The following is a 9,720-nucleotide window of genomic DNA, read 5'->3' as shown; positions in this document are numbered from 1 at the left end:
CTCTGGCGGACAAGCTCTGAAGCTAGGTTGATACAGTTTTGATGATTCATAAAGATATATTTACCAATTTCTTTCATAGTCATAACTGAAAAACACCGATTTTTGAGTTGTGTAACTTTAGAAATACTAGTGCGATATGTCCGATCACGGATGAATAAGTTATTTCTCTCTACTATTATCTTTCGTCTATAACTACTGATTTTTTTATTTTCTATTCTCTGTTTAACCATTACGAGGAGGCCTCTCACCTCCAAATATTTTCTAACCGTATACCCATGGAACGGACACATCAAAACATCAGATAAGTATTTCACCGTATACCTTCAAGTAGCAATGGTAGAAAAAGGTAGTATCTAATCTGAGTTATGTAACCATACGTAATACAATTTATTAATTTAATGTTTTTCTGTTTTAGAGGGGTTGGAAAAAAATAAATAAAAGACAGCCTTATAGATACAATCGTCATTTCTCTTCTTTCCTTTTTTTTTAGTTTTTGTGTACGCAAACGTTTAAATTATATATATTACTCACATATTATTTATAAAGATTATATACATATATAAAATAACTATATTTAAACATTATTGTAGTTAGGCAGCTCATGCTGACCGCATAAGAAGACATAGAGCAAAAGCTGAGTGAGATAATGAGGAGGGCAGAGTTGATGGATGCCTTTGATGCCGAACTGGGACAAAAACAGAATGGTCATTGTTTCTTGCGTCGGGAGGCTGTCAGTCCGGGCCTCTATTGTGCATAATACTGACCGCCTTGTCTTTAGCAATATCACTCTTAGTGCCCACTATTAAAACTAATAACCGGTCCTTGTTTCAAGAAATCACCTTTTAAATAAATATATATCTAGTTTACCACAAAACTTATACTTTTTGAGTTATTAAATTTATTTTATAATATTTGTTATATACCGGGGAGAGAAGAAATATTGTGGATGTAGGGGAAAACATGTTTCACAGCTACAGTACTTTCAAGTACCTGGAAGGAGTTGTGACGGAGAACAATAATTTAGAAGTAGATATTTAGTGCGGAATGGTAGCAGGAACCAGATGTTTCTACCCCCTGCAAAAAGCTCTCAGATACAAACGTCATTTCATGAAATGGCTTTTGTTGTACAAAACAATAATTAGGCCAGTGGTAATGTATGGCAGTGAGACATGGACACTAACCAAGGAAAATAGAAGAGCTCTACTGGTTTGGGAGGGAAGAGTCCTAAGAAGGATTTTTGGAGCCGGAGTAAAGGTGGAGAATCAGAAGCAATGACGAAATAAAGGAATTGTATGGAGAACCTGATGTCCTCTGTGCTATTAAGAAGAGCAGGCTACGATGGTTGGGGCATGTGGAAAGGATGAAGCCCGGTAGGCAGCCTAAAAGGATGCTAAATGGTGCACCAGGAGGAAAAAGGAAAAGGGGCAGACCCAGGCGTCGGTGGCTGGATGATTTGAGAGGAATGGGAGTTGAGAATTGAAGGAGTCTCGCTGGAGACCGCGAGGCATGGGGAAGAGTGGTGGCAGAGGCCCAGGTCCTACAAGGACTGTAGCCCCCAACAGTGAGTGAGTGATATTTTTTGTATATTAATTTTAACATTGTTTGTTGATTTTTTATTTTTATTTGTTACTTAAGTACTTTTCTTATATTTTCCCATATGTCTATCACTATTCTATCCATTATTCTGTTAAACGCACATTAGATTAAAACCAAAATATGAAAGGGAAGAAGGGAAGGCAAAGACGGAAAAAGAGAAAAATGGGGGGAAAATCATGAAAAAGAGAAAAAGAAAAAGGTAAACAAAATAAAAGAACCAAAGAGATGAGAAAAAAAAGTCATGTTTTAATGTTGTACACTACTAATGTTTGTAATTATTATTGTATACTTGTACAGGCCTGTTAGTTGTTAGATTAAACATATCGCCTAATTAGACTAAAATAAGTTTGCTGTGTAACTAGCAACCCAATGAAGTTAGGCAGGACAACTTTATTTTATATATTAATAAAGTTTTTCCTTCCTACAAATGATCAACTGTATAAATAAAAATATTAAGGCAATTCAATGTCAAAAAGGAACAAAAAATAATTAAATATTTATTTGCTGACGTTTCGCCTCTTTCTACAAAGATTCATCAGGGCTAAAAAGATGCAAGAAGTAAATTAGATAGTGTTTATAATTATGAAAATACAAGTAAAAAAATGATATAAAAATAAACAAATAGAAATAAAAACAATATCTACAGAAAGAAAAATATATAAAAAAATAAATAATATAAACTACATAAGATTTAAAATGAACTGGAGGCCCAATAACACGTAAAAATAGAAAAGTAAATAACATTATACTTTTTTAAATATTTTTATTGAAATTTACAACTATATATTAAATAGTACATTCAGTAAATTTGATCTTAGTTAAAAAGGCGTGTAGAGAAACTATCCATTGGTAGCAGTCTAATAACATTTTACATTAGTAGGTCTTATGACCATCTTATTTTCAGGCGCCTCGGAGTATTGTCAGGAATGGAAGAGGATGCGAGGTTAGAAACTAGGGAGTTTGAGTAGTTAGGGAGTTTATAATGGAAGGAGTGATATCTGGTTCGGGCTAGATCGGTAACATAGGGAACATTAAGGTCTCTATTTATGATTTTAACACTAAAAGACAGAAAATTAAGGAAGTAAGATAAAGAAGAAAAAATAATAAATAAAAACAATAATTATGATAAATAAGTAAAGAACAAATGAGAGCCACTAACTGTGGTGGGGAGATAATGGTTAAAGAGCCACTAACTGTGGTGGGGAGATAATGGTTAAAGAGCCACTAACTGTGGTGGGGAGATAATGGTTAAAGAGCTACTAACTGTGGTGGGGAGATAATGGTTAAAGAGCCACTAACTGTGGTGGGGAGATAATGGTTAAAAACGGTTTCCATATACATGACAATTTCAGATTTGTTGAGATCTCTAAAAAGAAATATGTACACTGAACATACGAATCCACACTCATCAAACGTATCCATTCTCTTTTCTTAAAACTTCTGGCAGTGATCTGGATCAAGGTAAGTCCATAAATGTCATTTAGGCCCCATGCCACATTATCATTGTTGGCAACGAGCTCGCAGACGAAGCTACCAGAGATACACTCTACTCCCTGGACGAGGTACTGCCGTTCTTACCCCATCAGGACTAAGTAGACCTCTTAAAATAAATTAAATGGAATTACCGCAAATCAAGATACATAATAACATAACATATAAAATAAGTACATAAGTAGCATTGAAGAAAATGCGTAGTTTAATATTTTACGATTGGAGTTCTGGCAATGGTCAGATTCTCCACTCAAGTTTAGTGTTTACGGCTATAGCGCACTTGCTCAGCCTCCACTGGCTTATTACCAGTGATGTGGCGAGAGGGATGCGCTGGGATCTTTTGAGCTCTACTCTACCCCTCACACGTGGGGCTCATAGGGCTCAGGGATCCTCAGGTCGATTGTGTAAATATTGTATATAGGAGTGTAAATGTGACTAGATATTATATTATTTTATCATTATGTTTTTTTATTTATTTATTTTTCATACATATAGTTTGACTATTTTCATTTTGTTTATCCTTCTGTTTGTATATATTTTAAGAGAGTTTTTTTTTTTTTATTAATTTATTTTAGTATGTATGAGATCATTCATTACTATTACCTATTGCCCACAACTGTGTGGCAGATTGTAATATCTATCAATAAATAAAATGAATTATTCTAGAGAAAAAAAAAAACTTCTGCAGCAATTAGTTTGGATTACCCAGATTACATTATATTTGGTGTGATTTTGTATTTAAGATTGTTCTTGAGCATCACCAGGTTGGCTAAAACGTTGGACACAGGAAATATTAATAATGACTGTTGAGACTTAATTGGATATAATTTGTTTTATTTAAACAATAAATAATTATTTGCTACTGCTGGATTCTAGCCTGGTCCCGTTGTACAGCGCCTTAATCACTGAGCTTCCCCGCTCCTATTTTTTTTCATTAATTTATTTTATTCTTATTATATTTTAGTATGAATGTGATCATTCATCACCATTGCCTATTGCCCACAACTGTCTGGCAGATTGTAATATCTCTCAATAATTAAAAAGTATTAAAAAAAAATTGTGTGAATGTGGAAACTGTTTGTGATAATATACAGGAAAAATAGTAATTAAGAATTAAAAAAAAAAAATTAGACATGAGGTAATGCAATAGTATAGAATATAAAGTCCTCCATACAGGAGCTATCTAGGAACAGAACCTTAACACATGAACTGCTTGCAGAGATTGGTCAGGCAATATCTCATAATATGAAGGCACGGAGTTTAAGATGAATGGGGGACACGTAGCTCGAAGCAATCCATCAGGATGATAGTCGATACAACAATGAATGACAGTATGGATGGCAACAGACCACGTGGAAGTCCGAAAATCATATGGATAGACAGAATCGACTTAGGTGGGAAAGAGCTGCATGCAAAAAACTGAAGAGCAGTAGTCCAAGGCAAGCTGGAGTGGAGAAGACTGGATCTAAAAGTTCTGTAGAACCAACCAAAAAAAAAAAAAAATGATTCTCATTTGTACTATTTTTTTCACTAAATCTATTTGTTAAACTTTATTTTTCCCTATTACAAGTTATTTTTTTATTTTAATTAATCTATAAATGGCATTGTTAAACTTTTTTTCTTCTTAAGAATTATTTATTTCTATCAATTTATTTAATTATTAAATATTATTTCATAATTTTACGGTATTCGTCATAAGTCACATCGAGAGAAAAAATATTTTTAGCAAGAGTTTTGACTGTAATACCTTGTCGAATTTCAATTCTATTATGAATCGGAGTATTCTTGGAACAATGGAAGTGCTCTAATCGACGTCTGCTTGGAGAGGAATAAAAAAAAGCACGAGATTTATCAGATTATTTCAGTCTTTTAATGGAAGGGTACTAATAAAAACATGCATGAAGTTTCATGGATTCTGCTTTAATTCCTGGAGTTTATTCCAGCGGATTGTTCGAATCAATTAACAATCGTCCTCATAAATATATCAACTCCAACGTTAGTATTCTTACTCCTGTTGTAAAAAATACATGCTTGACTGAATCATGTGATATATTTTCTTTATAATTATGAACAGTTTTTGAATTATTTTTAATTCATTTTTAATGAATAACTTGATAGAAAAGGTAATTTTATCAGCGTGTCGAGGTGGATATGTTAAATTAGAGGGTACTGACTCTAATTGAAGAAGTAAGGTACTCTATACCAGAAGGCCTGGACAATGCTTGTTCTTAAAGATTTGCTGGTTAGGAGATAAATTGACAAGAAGAGTCTTACGAGAAATATTCGTTAGTACTCGAAGGATGGAAACTCTACTCCGTAGGGAACGAGCCTAGTGGTCCTGAAGAGGTAGGCAAATCCTAGGTGAACGAGCCGTAGGTTCTTGCAGATAGGAACGAGCCTGCAGTCACAAAGAGGATTGTAAGTCCTACGAAAACTAGCCGTAGGTCCTTACGAAAGAAATAAAAGGTACAGGAAAGAGGAGATATCTAGAAATGCTTTCATGCTTTTTAGTTTAACATGTTAAAGCGTGTTAAATGGAAAAACTTATGTTAAATGGAGAAATATTCCCTTCTTTTATCATGTTAAAACCATATAACATGTAACATGGTTGAGAGTCTGTCAATAGGTCTGCTAAATGGTGAATGATGTCACGCAACAAACCAGCTGAGCTCATCACCATAACAAATAAAGCAATAAGTGACAATAATAATAATAAGTCAGAAGATCAAAAAGGCACTCTGTGGCCAAACTTTCACCCAACTCCTACTTTTCACTTATTTTAGGCATGTTGCAATATATTACTTTAGTCAAAACTTAGAAGTAAACAAAAACAAAGTTTTAGAAGGAAAGGTTATCAAACAAGTTGTTCAGCAAATCCGCTAGGAGCTCTTATCTTTTTTTTTTTTATTTACAAACCTCTTTATTTTTATATATGGTTACTGTATGAAGCATACCTTCAACTTAATTGCCAGATACACTTCACTTTTGGTTGGCTGGTTGGATTTGAGTGAACTATATAATTGAAAAATGAAACATGTTTGAATGAAAAATAAAATTCTATTGTTTAAGTTACAAGTGGTATAGGGGGTGACCGAAAGAAAACATTTATGATTAGATGGTTAGTAAATTTTGAATGGCTGGGCTATGGAATTGTAGATAATGAGGTGGTTGATGATGATTACTATGTGGTGGTGAATATTAATTATTGCCATGTGGACTTACTTCATTCTTCTTTCTTCCCTCCGCATTTCTACACCTATTTCCCCTCTGCTGCTGGGAACTACTCAAGTAAATCTATTCACTCATGTAGATATTATTAAAGAGTGAACAAAAAGAAAATATGGGCTGCTTCTGGCTGAAAACAAGATGGGTATCTCTCATTAGTCTGGGTTGCTTCTCACCACAGAGAGCGCTGGAGGAGGTTAGTTTTGACTGTTGGCCACATGGGCGCTAGTATATCCTGTAGGCTATTATATGCTATAATGTATTATGGCGGCCCCTTCAATTCAACCTTTTGTTTGCCGTAGGTTACCCAGAACAGTTACAGAATACAGATATATAATACAATACATAATATATATACAAATTTACATGATATCTTCGTTTGCCGTATGGCACTAAAAGATGAACAAAAACATGGTCCGCTGAAGGCGATTATAGATTGGTGGCATGATGGCTGGGGGCTTACAAGAAATGTGGAGGGGCCATTCCGGCTGGTGGTGATGGTGGTGGTGGTGTGATGACTTCAAGCTGCAGAGCCCGAAGTCCTCCACTCAACGAGGACGTCTACCAAGGGGACTGTGCTTTGCCACCTCCCAGATCTTGTTGGAGGGGCGATTTCTCTGAATAGCGGGTTGGCACAGGCCAAAGAATTTGATGTGCCTTCGGTCTATATACTCCGGCTCAGAGGGTAGCTGGAGTTCCTGGTGAATGGTGGTGTTCATCCAAGCATTCTTCATCCACTTTGAAGGTGGTAGGCAGTGGCTTCTTTCCTTTTTGGAACGACATCACGATGGCGTCCTTTTTTCCGGGGTTTGCCCTAATCCCAATACTTTTAAGCGCATTAGTGATGGTATCTGCAGCTTCTAGAGCGTGGGTTAGGGCTGTCTTGGCATTAATGCTGGACTTATGCATTTAACATTTAACATGACTTTAAATAGGGCTGCTCACATTCCTGTACAATTCAATCCTACTTTTTTTTTCTGACCAGTTTCGCCTTATACAATCCTACGGAGTTGAGCCTTACTTATCTTTAGTTCGAAAGAGACAATTGTAGCGAGTATGTTGGTCGATGAAGAGAAGACTATTACACCAAAAAAGTATATGAAATCATTCCTGGCCAACCCACACCACTAAACTCCGATTTAGCGACTGTCGTAAATCACTTTTGAAACATTTATTTAAAAATGGAGGAGTTGATTTAAGTTAGAATATTAATGAAATGGATCGAATATTAGTTAAAATTATATTAAATAAAACATTCCTAAGTTCGATAAATATAAAGTTATTTATACATTGTTTCCTTAGCCATTCCATTAGAGGAAAGGTGACGAGGTTTGTACAGGTGAGCTATTACACTTAGGGAATTAGCTACTTAGTATTACTGCTCGAGTCAACAAGTCCAAAGTGAATCTAGAATATCTCTTGGCTTAGCCTATCACTTTGACAGCTTCCAAGGAACTATATTGAGGAATATTCATGCTGTATTCAATATAAAAAGTTTTAATGTGCTAAATGTTATAATATAGGATTGTGAGCAGCTTAATTTAAAGCCATCGCCAAATGTTAAATTCAGGAAGCTTCTAGTGGATTTTCCTAATAAAACGAGCTAATAAAATCTCCAACAGCTTCGTTATTCTTCTATCCTTCACCTCAATTGTTCTTCATTTTCTCTCTTAGTGTTTTTTTTCATTACTTTATTATCATTTGTATTCATTGCTTTAGTAGAGTTTAAAATCGTCCAAAATAACAATACCAACTACTAGCAACTAACCTATCAAAACGACAACAGACAAAATGGTGTTGAGCTCAGCTGGTCTGTTGTGTGACGTCATTCTCCATTTAGCAATTAAATATTTAACACATTTAAATTTTTTTTTAAAATAATTTATTTATTGTTATTTGCAACTGTATACATATATACACATCAAGTAAATTTGCTGTAAGTGATATTATGGCATGATAAAAACATGTGGAGAGTCTACCCATAGATAGAACTCTTTTCAGACGCCTAGGAGGATTGTTAGGTAGTGAAGGAGAAGCCAGGTTAGAAACGAGTTGGTTTGGGTGGTTGGGAAGTTTATTATGGAAGGATTGGTATCTGGTTCTGGCCAAATCGGCAACATAGGGGACATTGAGGTCCTGATGGATGATTTGATTTGTGACAAAGAAAGGAGCATTAAGGATTTTAGGAAGGATTTTGGACAGTAAGGATTGGATTCAAGAGGAATTAGATGGTTATTACTCAGTATGTCCAGATAGGCCTTATAACAGTCATGTAGATCAGTCTTTTGTAATGTGTTGGAAGTTTAGACCATTTGTTTAGTAAGTGCTGTAATAGTCGGAATCGACGAGCAGTTTCCTGTATTTTCAGTCTTGTATGAGGATTCCATGTCAGTCGTTTGTCCAGATTTATTAAATATTTTAAAATAAAAATCATGAATAAATCTTTAATTGTATGTTGATAGCAATTTTAATCAAAACTTTCAGGGCCATCTTCGGTAAGATCGCAAATTCGATTAAATAAAATGAAATTCGATAGTCCACAAATATATAATAATAATTTTTTATTTTAGTTATTTAATCTTTCGTGAAATTTATTTATTCTGTCTTTATTTCCTTACTTTTCGTCTCTTAGTATGTACTATTTTTGTTTTTATTTCTCTTAAATTTACATGTTATTAGGTCTAATGTTCATTTCCATTAGTTTCTATTCTTGCTTCCTCTTTTATTCCGGACAATCCTCCGAGGCGTCTGAAAAGTAATTGACCTCGAGACCTTATATTGTAAAAATGTTTATAGAGTGCTACGATTGGATAGTTTCTCTACATACTTGTACCATACCATTATGATTTCCTCAAATTTATTTGATGTATTTATGTACATTGAAAATATAAATAAATAAATTAAAAAAAAAATGTTCATTTTAAATCTCATAGTCTACGTTATTTCTTTTTTATATATATTTATTGTTGTATATATTATTTTGATTTCATTTTGTTCAATTTTAGGTTAGAAAATCTCGTTTATTCAGGTACGAATCGTTAATCACTATTCTGAGAAATTCTAGGTCCGGTCGGGTTTAAAGAAAGGAGATTCATTATCACCTATCTTATTTAATCTAGCACTAGAATACGTCATGCAAAGTGTGATGAATACCGAAAAGGGTTTAGGTGGTAAAATACCGGTGCTTGGGAATGCTGATGATTTAGTATTGTTGGATGAGGACAAATGAACTATAGAACTAAATGAGATGTAGATAGTTGACCGTAGATTAATGCTTGAAGAAGTTTATCGGGGGGTGCGGTCAGCAAAGAACAACATAAATAAACAAAACAATATTTATTTATTTTATGCCGACGTTTCGACCTGAGTTTCAGGTCTTCATCAGGGATAGTGGCGTGTAAAGGGGAC

This window comes from Halyomorpha halys, unplaced genomic scaffold (assembly GCF_000696795.3).
Source record: "Halyomorpha halys isolate HHAL.00 unplaced genomic scaffold, Hhal_1.1 Scaffold97.1, whole genome shotgun sequence".
NCBI classification, from domain to species: domain Eukaryota; kingdom Metazoa; phylum Arthropoda; class Insecta; order Hemiptera; family Pentatomidae; genus Halyomorpha; species Halyomorpha halys.
The sequence above is the reverse complement of the archived record's forward strand: the minus strand, read 5'-3'. Positions refer to the sequence as shown.